Source organism: Meles meles, chromosome X (assembly GCF_922984935.1).
Source record: "Meles meles chromosome X, mMelMel3.1 paternal haplotype, whole genome shotgun sequence".
Classification (NCBI taxonomy): Eukaryota; Metazoa; Chordata; class Mammalia; order Carnivora; family Mustelidae; genus Meles; species Meles meles.
In genome coordinates this window covers 104,589,567-104,604,257 of record NC_060087.1, presented here as the reverse complement: position 1 = coordinate 104,604,257, position 14,691 = coordinate 104,589,567, and the positions used below count along the sequence as shown (strand labels likewise).

Sequence of the window (14,691 nt, the reverse complement as noted above, 5' to 3'; positions counted from 1 at the left end):
TTTCTTTATTTTGGTCACAGGCTGATGTCTGATACTAGCATTCGGTGAGATCGTTTATGCCCCAGAGGGAAAGAAAACATGGTCTACCCATGAGTGCCAGGCCAGCTTCTAAAAATACCAAAGCCAAAGTGTCAGGCCTAGTCCCAGAAACGCAGGCTTTCTTATCAAGAAAAGCATGAAAACTGGAGGTGGCTCCTACAATGGCAATATTTTCTCTTCTCCAAATGAATCATTCACCAGGCACTGATCCTATCCTCAACTGAGGGAGAGTCTTGCCCAGGGGATTTTGCTAATGTATAATCTTGATCTCTTTGATAATTTTTGTTCTTTACAGGGCTAATAGATAACCTATAGGTATCTACAGTATTTTGTCATAGTTTATCTGTGGTCTCCAAGATAATTTTGAAGCACGTTCACAGAATTGCTCAATGTGGCCACTTTCTTCCTGTTCACTGTCCCAAGTGTTACTCTCCATCTTAATCATTTTTGAATGAAAAAGATACAAATACTTCCCACTTCACATACTGGGATCCCTCCCACTGAGCATAAACTAGTTGCCGTGTGTACCTACACAGCCTCTACTGCTGCAGTTGTAAAGACTATTAGTGCTCACTGGGAATTCATTCTGCGTAATATATTAGGCCACGGTTTACCTTTCAGTTCATTTAGGAATGTCCTCCCTTTGTTGTAGATGATTAATATCATTTGACCACCTGCAAAACATTGTAAACCGCCGGTAAAGAGGCATAAAGAGCAATTAATTTTTACTCATGGTAGGTCTTCTGAGCAAGACTTTCTGGGTCTTGTATAATGCTGTTGTTTGGACAATGATTAATTAAGAGGACAGAAAATATATCCAGTGGAACAACCTCCTCTTGCTTCCCTCATGTTTCATGATTTGGGACAATTTCACTGTGTGCCCTTCCTATGAAGAGTGAGCTTTGCAATGCTAAGACTCTGTGTTAACTATAGGGAATCTTCTGATTCTCATACACAGATTGATATGTTCACAGAAATACAGGCCTTGCAAACATAATTGAGCCTTAGAAAGATCTACAACAATGGAGACAAGATGGGTGAGGTGACAGAGTTGCTTGAAGTTGCAGACTGGGTCTTGGGAAAGAAGAGTTGATTTGTGTTGAGTAGCCAGATTGATTCCATTGTAGCACCTGAACGAATAGGAAACTCTCAGTCTTTACCTGTTATCAGACCATAGAAATGAGCCACAGAAAATCACTTGTTCATTTTTAAAATTTGAAGTATAATTGACACACAATGTTACATTAGTTTCGGGTGTACAACATGGTGATTCAACTACTCTATAGGCTCTGCTATGCTCACCATAAGTCTAGCTACCATCTGTCACCAAACAATGCTATTAAAATACTATTAAAACCATGCCCCATAATGTTAATGAAGTTACAACTAGCAGAAAGTTTAAAGCTTGTCTCCTAGAGAACTCTTTCGCCTAATCAGCTATTGTCTTTTCAGACTCCACTAACAAACTCACTATGTCTCTGCAGAAGGCTGGACTTAAGATCGACTGATACTGTTCAAGCCTACAAACAAACAAGGCCCTGCATTCCTTACCTGAGATAACAAGCTCAAGACTCCATTCAGAGCATGCCCATAGCCCCCTCTCCTTGTCCTAAGATAACCTCCTGACATCAGGAACTAAATTTTGCCTTGTTCTATAAGTGTCCACACCAAAGTGGACATGAGATATATGTTACATATGTGTTTGCTTAGCACACGTGTTCCTTCTTTCCTCATGAATAGTCATAAGTTTCCTTGTCCTTTTCATCAATGTACATGTAATCTCAACAACTGTGATCATAAAAACAAAACAAAACACTTGTCTGGGTGCCTGTGTAGCTCAGCAGGTTAAGCAGTTGACTCTTGATTTCAGCTCAAGTCATGATCTCAGGGTCATGGGATTGAGCCATGTGTTGGGCTCTGCATTCAGGATGGAGTCAGCTTGAGATTCTCTCTCTCCATCTGCTTCTGCCCATCCCTGCCACACTCTCTTACTGTCCCTCTCTTTGTAATAAATAAATAAATCTTGAAGAAAAAAATTTGCTCTCTCCTCCTTTGGAAAGGTAGATTTGAAGTTTGCCCTCCTATCTCATTTGGCTGCCTCTCAAATAAATGCTTTCCCAGCAGCCTACCTGATGTCTCAGTGACTGGCTTTGCTGTGAATCAGGCAGACAGACTTGGGTTTATTACACCATTGACTATTCCTTATGCTCTACCTTTCATCCCCATGACTTACTCATTTCCATAACAGGAAGCCTGATCTCCCACTCCCTTTCATTCATTTTGCCCATCCTCCCCTCTTGCAACAATCAGTTTGTTCTCTCTTTCTGCTTTCGTTTGTTTGTTTATAAATTTTTTTTTTTAGGTTCCATATATAAGTGAAATCACATAGTATTTGTATTTCTCTGTGACTTATTTCACTTAGTATTATACCCTCTAGGTCCATCCATGTTGTCACAAAAAGATCTCATTCTTTTTTACAGCTAATATTCCTATCTATCCATCTATCTATCTATATAAACTTGGTCATTTTTTAATCTACCTAGTAACACCATCAAAACAGTTTCAGAAAGAAATGATAACATGGTATATGTTTTTGGTTCCTTCCCATTTGTTCAACCTAGATATTTTCTTTTTTTTGTGCTTGCCAAATGCCTTTATTTATTTAATTTAAAATTTTTTAAAAAATAAACATAATGTATTTTTATCCCCAGGGGTACAGGTCTGTGAATCGCCACGTTTACACACTTCACAGCCCTCACCATAGCACATACCCTCCCCAATGTCCATAACCCAACAACCCTCTCCCTCCCCCTCCCCCCAGCAACCCTCAGTTTGTTTTTTGAGATTAAGAGTTATTTATGGTTTGTCTCCCTCCTGATCCCATCTTGTTTCATTTATTCTTTTCCTACCCCCAAACCCCTATGTTGCATCTCCACTTCCTCATATCAGGGAGATCATATGATAGTTGTCTTTCTCCGATTGACTTATTTCACTAAGCATGATACCCTCTAGTTCAATCCACGTCATCGCAAATGGCAAGATTTCATTTCTTTGATGGCTGCATAGTATTCCATTGTGTATATATACCACATCTTCTTTATCCATTCATCTGTTGATGGACATCTAGGTTCTTTCCAGAGTTTGGCTAGTAGACATTGCTGCTATAAACATTCAGTGCAGCCACTCTGGAAAACAGCATGGAGGTTCCTCAAAAAGTTGAAAATAGACCTACCCTATGACCCAGCAATTGCACTACTGGGTATTTACCCTAAAGATACAAATGTAGTGATCCGAAGGGGCATGTCCAACCTAGATCTTAATGTCTCCAAATCTTCCTTTTCCATTTTACACTTACAAAGAGAACTTTATTTTATTTCTTACTGAGGCAAAATGGAATATAACATTATATTAATTTTGGGTATACAACATAATAATTCAATAAAAGTATATGTTATAAAGGGATCACCACAGTAATTCTATTTAATATTTGTCACCACAGAATTAAGCCCTTTACCCTTTGTGCCCACCCCCACCCCTTCCCCTCTGATAACCACCAGTCTGTTTTATGTATCTATAAGTTTTGTTCTGTTTGTTCATTTTTTTATATTCCACATATAATTAAAACCATACAATATTTGTCTTTGTCTGACTTATTTCATTTCACATAATACCCTCAAAGCCCATCCGAGTTGTCACAAATGGCAAGATTTCCTTCTTTTTTTTGCCTAGTATTCTGTTGTGTATATTTACCACATTGTCTTTATTCATTCATCCATGGATAGACACTTAGGTTATTTACATATGTTGGTTATTCTAGATAATGTTGCAGTGAACAGAGGCATGCATATATCTTTTCAAATTAATGATTTGCTTTCTTCAGATAAATACTCAGAAGTGGAACAGCTGGATAATATGGTAGTTCTATATTTATAGTTCTTTGAGGAAACTTCATACTGTTTGAATAGTAGCTGTACCAATTTATATTCCCACCAAAAGTGCATGAGGGTTCCCTTTTCTCCACAGCGTCTCCAAAACTTGTTAATTCTTATCTTTTTGGTAATAGCCATTCTGACAGGTCTGAGATATCTCATTGTGGTTTTCATTAGCATTTCCCTGATAATTAATAATTTTGAGCATCTTTTCATGTACCTGTTGGACACCTGTTAAGTTGCCTTTGGGAAAATGTCTATTTAGATCCTCTGCCCATTTTTTAATTATATTATTTATTGGTCTTTAATTTTGTTTTTTTTTTTGTTTGTTTGTTTTTTTGTTTTTTTTTTATTTTACTTATTTATTTGACAGAGAGAGAGACAGATCACAGGTAGGCAGGGAGAGGAGGAAGCAGGATCTCCGAGGAGCAGAGAGCCCGATGTGGGGCTCGATCCCAGGACCCTGGGATCATGACCCGAGCCGAAGGCAGAGGCCTTAACCCACTGAGCCACCCAGGCGCCCCTTGGTTTTTAATTTTGGAATTGTATGAGTTTGTCATATACTTTGGATATAAGCCTTATTGAATATATGATTTACAAATATCTTTTCCGATCCAGTAGACTGCTTTTTTAAAATTTTTAAAAATTTTTTTGTATTTTATTAACATATATTATTAGCCCTAGGGGTACACATCTCTGAATTGCCAGGTTTACACACTTCACAGAACTCACCATAGCACATACCCTCCCCAATGTCCATAACCCAACAATCCTCTCCCACCCTCCTCCCCCCAGCAACCCTCAGTTTGTTTTGTGAGATAAAGAGTCTCTTATGGTTGTCTCCCTTCCAAACACATCTTGTTTCATTTTTTCCTTCCCTACCCCACAACCCCCCACGTTGCCTATCAAATTCTTCATATCAGGGAGCTCATATGATAATTGCCTTTTTCTGATTGACTTATTTTGCTCAGCATAATACCCTCTAGTTCCATCCACATTGTTGCAAATGGCAAGATTTCATTTGTTTTGATGGCTGCATAGTATTCCATTGTATATATATACCACGTCTTCTTATCCATTCATCTGTTGATAGACATCTAGGTTCTTTCCATAGTTTGGTTATTGTGGACATTGCTGCTTTAAACATTTGGGTGCACATGCCCCTTTGGATCACTACATTTGTATCTTTAGGGTAAATACCCAGTAATGCGATTGCTGGGTTGTAAGGTAGCTCTATTTTCAACTTTTTGAGGAACCTCCATGCTGTTTTCCAGAGCAGTTGCACCTGCTTGCATTCCACCAACAGTGTAGGAGGGTTCCTCTTTTTCCACATCTTCACCAGCATCTGTCATTTCCTGACTTGTTAATTTTAGCCATTCTGACTGGTGTGAGGTGGTATTTCATTGTGCTTTCGATTTGTATTTCCCTGATGCGAAGTGATGTGGAGCACTTTTTCATGTGTCTGTTGGTCATCTGGATGTCTTCTTTGCAGAAATGTCTGTTCATGTCCTCTGTCTATTTCTTGATTGGATTATTTGTTCTTTGGGTATTGAGTTTGATAAGCTCTTTATAGATTTTGGATACTAGTCCTTTATCTGATATGTCATTTTCAAATATCTTCTCCCATTCTGTCAGTAGTCTTTTGGTTTTGATGATTGTTTCTTTTGCTGTGCAGAAGCTTTTGATCTTGATGAAGTCCCAATAGTTCATTTTGCCCTTGCTTCCCTTGCCTTTGGCAATGTTCCTAGGAAGAAGTTGCTGTGGCTGAGGTTGAAGAGGTTGCTGCCTGTGTTCTCCTCAAGGATTTTGATGGATTCCTTTCTCACATTGAGGTCCTTCATCCATTTTAAGTCCATTTTCATGTGTGGTGTAAGGAAATGGTCCAGTTTCATTTTTCTGCATGTAGCTGTCCAATTTTCCCAACACCATTTGTTGAGGAGACTGTCTTTTTTCCGTCGGACATTCGTTCCTGCTTTGTCGAAGATTAGTTGACCATAGAGTTGAGGGTCTATTTCTGGGCTCTCTATTCTGTTCCACTGATCTATGTGTCTGTTTTTGTGCCAGTACCATACCGTCTTGATGTTTATAGCTTTCTAATAGAGCTTGAAGTCTGGAATTGTGATGCCACCAACTTTGGTTTTCTTTTTCGACATCCGTCTGGCTCTTCACGGTCTTTTCTGGTTCCATATGAATTTTAGGATTATTTGTTCCATTTCTTTGAAAACATTGATGGATTTTGGTAGGGATTGCATTAAACGTATAGCTTGCTTTAGGTAGCATAGACGTTTTCACAATATTTGTTCTTCCAATCCATGAGTATGGAACAACTTCATTTCTTTGTGTCTCCCTCAATTTCCATCATGAGTACTTTATAGTTTTCTGAGTCTAGATTCTTTGCCTCTTTGGTTAGGTTTATTTCTAGGTATCTTATGGTTTTGGGTGCAATTGTAAATGGGATCAACTCCTTAATTTCTCTTTCTTCTGTCTTGTTGGTGTATAGATATGCAACTGATTTCTGTGCATTGATGTTTTATCTTGATACTTTACTGAATTCCTGTACAAGTTTTAGGAGATTTGGAGTGGAGTCTTTTGGGTTTTCCACATAAAGTATCATATCATCTACAAGAGTGATAGTCTGACTTCTTTGCTGATTTGGATGCCTTTAATTTTTTTTGTTGTCTGATTGCTGAGGCCAGGAGTTCTAGTACTATGTTGAGTAGCAGTGGTGATAATGGACATCCCTGCTGTGTTCCTGACCTTAGCAGAAAAGCTCTGAGTTTTTCTCCATTGAGAACGATATTTGCTGTGGGTTTTTCATAAATGGCTTTGATGATATTGAGGTATGTACCCTGTATCCCTACACTTTGAAGAGTTTTGATCAAGAAAGGATGCTGTACTTTGTCAAATACTTTTTCAGCATCTATTGAGAGTATCATATGGTTCTTATTCTTTCTTTTATTACTGTATTGTATCACACTGATTGATTTGCAGGTGTTGAACCCAACTTGCAGCCCTGGAATAAATCCCACTTGGTCGTGATGAATAATCCTTTTAATGTACTGATGCATCCTATTGACTAGTATTTTGGTGAAAATTTTCACATCTGTGTTCATCAAGGATATTGGTCTGTAATTCTCTTTTTTGATGGGGTCATTGTCTGGTTTTGGGATCAAGGTAATGCTGGCCTCCTAAAATGAGTTTGGAAATTTTCCTTCCATTTCTATTTTTTGGAACAGTTTCAGGAGAATAAGAATTAATTCTTCTTTAAATGTTTTGTAGAATTGCCCCAGGAAGCCGTCTGTCCCTGGGCTCTTGTTTGTTGGGAGATTGTTTTTTATTTTTTTCACTTTTTAAAAAATTTCTTTTCAGTGTAACAGTATTCATTGTTTTTGCACCACACCCAGTGCTCCATGCAATACGTGCCCTCCTATTACCCACCACCTGGTTCTGTGGGAGGTTGCGGAACCAGGTGTTGGGAGATTTCTAATGACTGCTTCAATCTCCTTACTGGTTATGGGTCTGTTCAGGTTTTCTATTTCTTCCTGGTTTAGTTTTGGTAGTTTATAAGTCTCTAGGAATGCATCCGTTTCTTCCAGATTGTCAAAGTTGCTGGCGTATAGTTGCTCATAATATGTTCTTTTAATTGTTTGTATTTCTTTGGTGTTGGTTGTAATCTCTCCTCTTTCATTCATGATTTTATTCATTTGGGTCGTTTCTCTTTTCTTTTTGATAAGTCTGACCAGGAGTTTATCAATCTTATTAATTCTTTCAAAGAACTAGTTTTGTTGATCTGTTCTTTTTTTTGGGGGGGGGGGGGTTCTAAATCATTGCTTTCTGCTCTGATCTTTATTATTTCTCTTCTTCTGCTGGGCTTAGGCTTTCTTTGTTGTTCTTTCTCCAGCTCCTTTAGGTGTAGGGTTAGGTTGTGTATTTGAGACCTTTCTTGTTTCTTGAGAAAGGCTTGTATTGCTGTATATTTTCCTCTCAGGAATGCCTTTGCTGTGTCCCACAGATTTTGAACCATTGTGTTTTCATTATCATTTGTTTCCATGAATTTTTTGAATTCTTCTTTAATTTCCTGGTTGACCCATTCTTAGAAGGATGCTATTTAGTCTCTATGTATTTGGGTTCTTTCCAAATTTCCTCTTGTGATTGAGTTCTAGCTTCAGAGCATTGTGGTCTGAACATATGCATGAAATGATCCCAATCTTTTGGTACCAGTTGAGACCTGGTTTGTGACCCAGGATGTGATCTATTCTGGAGACTGTTCTGTGTGCACTAGAGAAGAATGTGTATTCTCTTGCATTGGGATGGAATGTTCTGAATATATCTGTGATGTCCATCTGGTCCAGTGTGCCATTTAGGGCCCTTATTTCCTTGTTGATCTTTTGCTTGGATGATCTGTCCATTTCAGTGAGAGGGATGTTAAAGTCCCCTACTATTATTGTATTTTTGTTGATGTGTTTCTTTGATTTTGTTATTAAGTGGTTTTTATAGTTGGCTGCTCCCACATTAGGGGCATAGATATTTAAAATGTTAGATCCTCTTGTTGGACAGACCCTTTGAGTATGACATAGTGTCCTTCCTCCTCTCTTATTATAGTCTTTGGGTTAAAGTCTAATTGTTCTCATATAAGGATTGCCACCCCAGCTTTCTTTTGATGTCCATTAGCATGGTAAATTGTTTTCCACCCCCTAACTTTAAATTTGGAGGTGTCTTTGGGTCTAAAATGAGTTTCTTGTAGGCAACATATTGAAGGGTTTTGTTTTTTTTTATCCATTCTGATACCGTGTGTCTTTTAATTGGGGCATTTAGCCCATTAACATTCAGGGTAACTATTGAGAGATATGAATTTAGTGCCATTGTATTGCCTGTAAGGTGACTGTTACTGTATATTGTCTCTGTTCTTTTCTGGTCTATTAATTTTAGGCTCTCTCTTTGCTTAGAGGACCCCTTTCAATATTTCCTGTAGAGCTGGTTTGGTGTTTGCAAATTCGTTCAGTTTTTGTTTGTCCTGAAAGCTTTTTATCTCTCCTTCTCTTTTCAATGATAGCCTAGCTGGATATAGCATTCTTGGCTGCATGTTTTTCTCATTTAGTGCTCTGAATATATCATGCCAGTTCTTTCTGGCCTGCATGGTCTCTGTGGAAAAGTCTGCTGCCAAAATAATATTTTTACTATTGCATGTAACAGGCCTCTCGTCCCAGGCTGCTTTGAGGATTTTCTCTTTGTCACTAAGACTTGTAAATTTTACTATTAGATGACAGGGTGTGGACCTATTCTTATTGATTTTGAGGGGAGTTCTCTGCACTTTCTGGATTTTGATGCTTTTTCCCTTTGCCATATTAGCGAAGTTCTCTACAATGATGCTCTCCGATATACCTTCTGCCCCCCTCTCTTTCTTCTTCTTCTGGAATCCCAATTATTCTAATATTATTTTGTCTTATGGTATCACTTATCTCTCGAACTCTCCCCTCATGGTCCAGTAGTTGCTTTTCTCTCTTTTGCTCAACTTCTTTATTCTCTGTCATTTGGTTTTCTATATCACTAATTCTCTCTTCTGCCTCACTTATCCTAGCAGTAAGAACCTCCATTTTTGATTTCACCTCATTAATAGCTTTTTTTATTTCAGCTTGGTTAGATTCTAGTTCTTTTATTTCTCCAGAAAGGGCTTTTATTTCTCCAGACAACATTTCTCTAATATCTTCCATGCCTTTTTCAAGCCCAGCTAGCACCTTCATCATTCTGAACTCTAGATCTGACATGTTACCAATGTCTGTATTGATTAGGTCCTTAGCCTTTGGTACTGCCTCTTGTTCTTTTTTTTTCTTTTTTTTTGTGGTGAGTTTTTCCTCCTTGTCATTTTATCCAGGTAAGAGTATATGAAAGATAGGAAAAAAATACTAAAAGGGTGGCAAAGACCCCAGGAAAATGTGTGTTAACCAAATCAGAAGAGATCTCAAATTTTGGGGAGAAGAAGGGGGGTAAAAAGAAGTTAAAAAAATTAAAAAATAAATATATATTAGGCTGGTGATTAGAACACAGCCACCCCATTGATTTTGGGTGTACTTTGGTCTCTTAGAAGAAACTACTCCCAAAATTTTAAAGATAGAAAAACTTATGCACAAAAATAAGGGTAAACATGATGAAGGGATGGGATATGAGTGTAAAGATGAAAATTTTAAAAAATTCTAAAAAGGAGTTGATAAGCTAAGTTGGTTGGGAAAAGAAAGTGGAGAGAATTTGCTCAGGCTGGAGACTAGAACAAAGCCCTGTGCTAGATTTCAGGTTTATTTTAATCTATTAGAAGAAGTTGCATCCCAAAATTTTTTAGAAGAAAAAACCCTGTATGTATACAAAAAGTAAAGTTAGATACAATGAAGAATAAAATGTGACTATAATAATGAAGGTTCAAAATGATTTTTTAAGAAAGGTATTTTTAGGATAAACTAGTTAAAAAACGTTAAAAGAGGAAAGAGTAAAAGTTAAAAAAATTAGAATAAGAAAAAAATAAATAAAAGTTTTATTAACTTTGCAAGACTAAAGAATCATGGGGAGAAAGCCATGAATTCCATGCTTTGCTTTCCCCTCCTCTGGAATTTCATTCTTCTTGATCAGTGAGCTTGGTCTTGGCTGGATGTTCTGCTGATCTTCCAAGAGAGGGGCCTGTTGTAGTGACTCTCAAGTGTCTTTGCCCGAGGTAGAATTGCTCTGCCCTTGCCAGGGGCTGGACTACGTAATCTGCTTGGGTTCACTTTCGGGAGCTTCTGTTCCCTGAACACTTTCTGTAAAGCACTGGATAATGGGAATGAAAATGGTGGCCTCCCAATCTCCAGCTTGAAGGAGTCAAGAGCTCGGGGCCCCACTCCTCAGAGCACCATTGGAGAAAAGCACTCAATCACTCCCGTCTCCCTGGTGTCTGGTGTGCCTCGAGCTCACCCAGCCTGTGACTGAGCATTTCTGTCTCTGGCACAGAGCCCCATTTGGAGTCTCCAAAACCAGCAGATTCCTGCCTCCAGAGAAAGAAGGTGAGTCTCCCCAGATCTGCCACTTGTGGGGTCCCTGCTCAAAGAGCAGTGGCCTGATTGTACCACAGATCACAGTTTAAGGTAGCCCCAAGTTGAGAGCTCACTCCTCAGCTCTGTCTCTGTAGCTGGCTTCCCTGCTCTAATACCTGTGAGCTCTGCTCCACTCAGACACCCCCAATCGTTCTGTGACCCTGTGGGACCTGAGACCACACTGTCTCTGCGAAGGCTCCACCCCTGCTTAGCCTCTGGAGCGATGTCCCTCAGTGGAGCAGACTTTTAAAAGTTCTGATTTTTGTGCTCTGTTGCTCCACTGCTTGCCTGGAGATGTCCCCTCCCCCCAAGGTCTATCTTCCCATGGCTTTGAATTCACTTCTCTGCATGTCCTACTTTTCAGAAAGTGGTTAATTTTCTGTTTCTAGAATTGCTGCTCTTCTTCTCTTTGATCTCCTGTTGGATTTGTAGGTGTTTGGAATGGCTTGATAAACTGTCTAGCTGATCTTCTGCTGCCTGATGTCATCTCAGCCTGTTACTCCTCCACCATCTTGACTCCTCCCCACATTTAAATTTTTTGATAGTGTCCTTCATTGTGCAGAATCTTTTTAGCTTAATGTAGTCTCATTTGTTTAATTTTGCTTTCACTGCCATTGTTTTTAGTGTCAGATCAAAAAAAAAAATTTGCTAACAGCAATGTCAAGGAGTTACTTCCTATATTTTCTTCTAGGAGTTTTATAGTTTCTGATCTTACATTCAAACCTGTAATCCATTTGGAGTTAATTTTTGTGTATGGTGTATGATAGTGTTCTAGTTTCATTCTTTTGCATCTGGCTGTCTAATTTTCCCAATACCATTTTGAATAGGCTCTTCTTTCCTCATTGTATATTGTTACCTCTTTTCTAGTAAGTTAATTGACCATATATGTGTGGATTTATTTCTGGGCTCATTATTCTATTATATTAATCTATGTGTCTGTTTTTATGACAATACCATACTGTTTTGATTACTATAGCTTTGTAGTATAGTTTGAAATCAGGGAACATGATACCTCCAGTTTTGCTCTTCTGTCTCAAAATTTCTTTCACTATTTGGGGTCTTCTGTGCTCCCATAACAATTTTAGAATTATTATTATTTTTTTAAATATTTTATTTATTTGACACAAAGAAAGAGATCACAATTAGGCAGAGAGGCAGGCAGAGAGAAGAAGTAGGCTCCATGCTGAGCAGAGAACCTGATGTGGGGCCCGATCCTAGGACCCTGAGACCATGACCCAAGATGAAGGCAGAGGCTTAACCTTCTGAGCCACCCAGGCACCCTAGAATTATTTGTTCTGTGAAAAATACTATGTACAGCCCTTTTTTTGTCTTTTCTTACAGTCTTTGTTTTAAAGTCTATTTTGTCTGATATAAGTCCAGCTACCCCAGCTTTCTTTTTATTTTCATTTTCGTGGAAAATCTTTTTCTTTCCCTTCGCTTTCAGTCCATGTGTGTCCTTAGATCTGAAATGAGTCTCTTGTAGGCAACATATAGATGAGTCTTGTTTTTTTTTATCCACTTAATCACTATATGTGTTTTGATTGGAGAATTTACTCCATTTACACTTAAAGTAATTATTGATAGGTATGTACTTATTGCCGTTTTGCTAATTGTTTTATGGCTGTTTTATAGTTCCTCTCTGTTCCTTTCTTCTCCTGCTCCTTTCCCCTATGGTCTGATGAATTTCCTTACTGTTATGTTTAGATTGCTTTCTCATCTTTTGTGTATCTCCAAGGTTTTGCATTGTGGTTACCAGGAGGTTCACATATGTCTGTCTATCTATCTATCTATCTATCTATCTATCTATCTATCCATCTATCTGTATATCTATCTATCTATCACCTATCATCTATCTATCACCTATCATCTACCTATCACAGTCTAAGTTGGCACCACTTAAATTTGTATTCTGAAAATGCTACATTTTTACTCCTTCCTCATGTTTTATTTTTGATATATCTTTTTATTTTGTGTACTTAACTAGTTATCAACTTAACTAATTATCATAGTTATAGTTAATTTTTACTACTTCTGCCTTTTAACCTTCATACTAGGTTTATAACTGGTTAAATAACTACCCTTACTATATATTTGCCTTTACCAGTGAGATTTTTCACTTTCATATGTTTTCTTTTTATTGGTTAGTGCCTTTCTTTTCAGCTTAAAGAAGATCCTTTGGCATTTCTTATAGGGCTCCTTTTGTGGTGATGAACTCCTTTAACTTTTACTTGCCTGAGAAACTTCTTATCTCTCAACTCTGAATGATAGCCTTGCTGGGTATAGTATTCTGAGTTGAAAGTTCTTTACTTCAGCACTTTGAATATATCATGCCCCTCTCTTCTGACCTGCAGAGTTTCTGTTGAAAAATCAGCTGATAGTTTTATAGGGATTTATTTGGGTATTTATGTACATAATAAATTGTTTTTTCTTTTCTTTCCACTTTTAAAATCCTTTATCTGCAACTTTTGACATTTTAATTATAACATGTCTTCATGTGGATCTCCTTGGGTTCATCTTATTTGGAACTTTCATTCTTCTTGGATATGTTTCCTTTCCCAAGTTGCAAAGTTTTCAGCCATTATTTCTTCAAGTGAGTTTTTGTCCCCTTTCTCTTTTTCTTCTTCTGGTGATGTTATTCTGTTTAGTATTGTCCCATAGGTCTCTTAAGCCATCTCTTCTTTTACAATTTTTTTCTTTTGGCTTTTCTATTTGGGTGACTTCCACTTCCTTGTCTTCCAGGTTGCTTATTTGTTCTTTTAATTTAGCTAGTCTTCTATTGAACCCACCTAGTAGATTATTAGTTCACTTATTATATTTTTCAGTTCTGTGCTTTCTGATTTGTATTTTATTATATTTTATATCTCTTTGTTGCAGTTTTCAATGTGTTTATCCATTTTTCTCTGAGTTTGGTGGGCACATTTATGACCATTACTTTGAACCTTTTATCAGATAGATTACTTATCTCCATTAAGACCTTTCTCTGATGTCTCATCTTATCCTTTCATTTGGAATATATTTATCTCTTTCCTCATTTTGCTTGACCCTCTGTGTTTCCATGTATTAGGTTAAACTGCTACCTTTCCCAGTCTTGTAGGAGTTGTCTTATGTAGGAGGTGAAACTTATTGTGCAAACTTGTCCTAGCTCTTGGTTATCTCTTCAACATTTGTTATTATCTAAGTAGCCCGATTTACTCTTGACAGACTCCAGTTGTTGAGGGTGTGCCAGTATTTGCCAATGCTCTAAAAGGAGTGATCTTTGTCAGCTGATTGAATTCAGGTTGATTGAAGCTTTGTGCAGTGGCAGTATCGTAGCCAATGAGGTTTATCTGAGGCACAATTATTGCTAATTGAATTCAGGTTGATTGAAAGATTCAGACTGATTGAAAACCAGATCCTCAGGCAGCATCTTTTCAAGTATGCAAAAATATATAGTCCTGTGGACTGCAACCATAGACCCTGGTGACTTCCACTTCAGGAGATCAGAAGGTATCCCCCGAATGACATTTGTAAGAACTGAAGCTTCAGATAAGCTCATTTCTGGGAGGTACCAACAAGCTGTGGTGAGGCCAACAGAGGGCATATAGATAGTTCTCTATCTATGTTCTCCCTGAGAATACCTCAGTAGCCTTTAGACATGTGGTAAATCTGAAGTCCATCCCTTAGGT

The 14,691-nt window shown here is 37.9% G+C and overlaps 1 non-coding gene across 1 annotated transcript; it reads left to right on the top strand.

The window, feature by feature from the left end:
* Positions 1–14,312: 14,312 nt before the first annotated feature.
* Positions 14,313–14,453, top strand: LOC123935622. The gene has a single exon (XR_006816926.1). It is a non-coding gene; the product is annotated as a U4 spliceosomal RNA (small nuclear RNA).
* Positions 14,454–14,691: the final 238 nt, after the last annotated feature.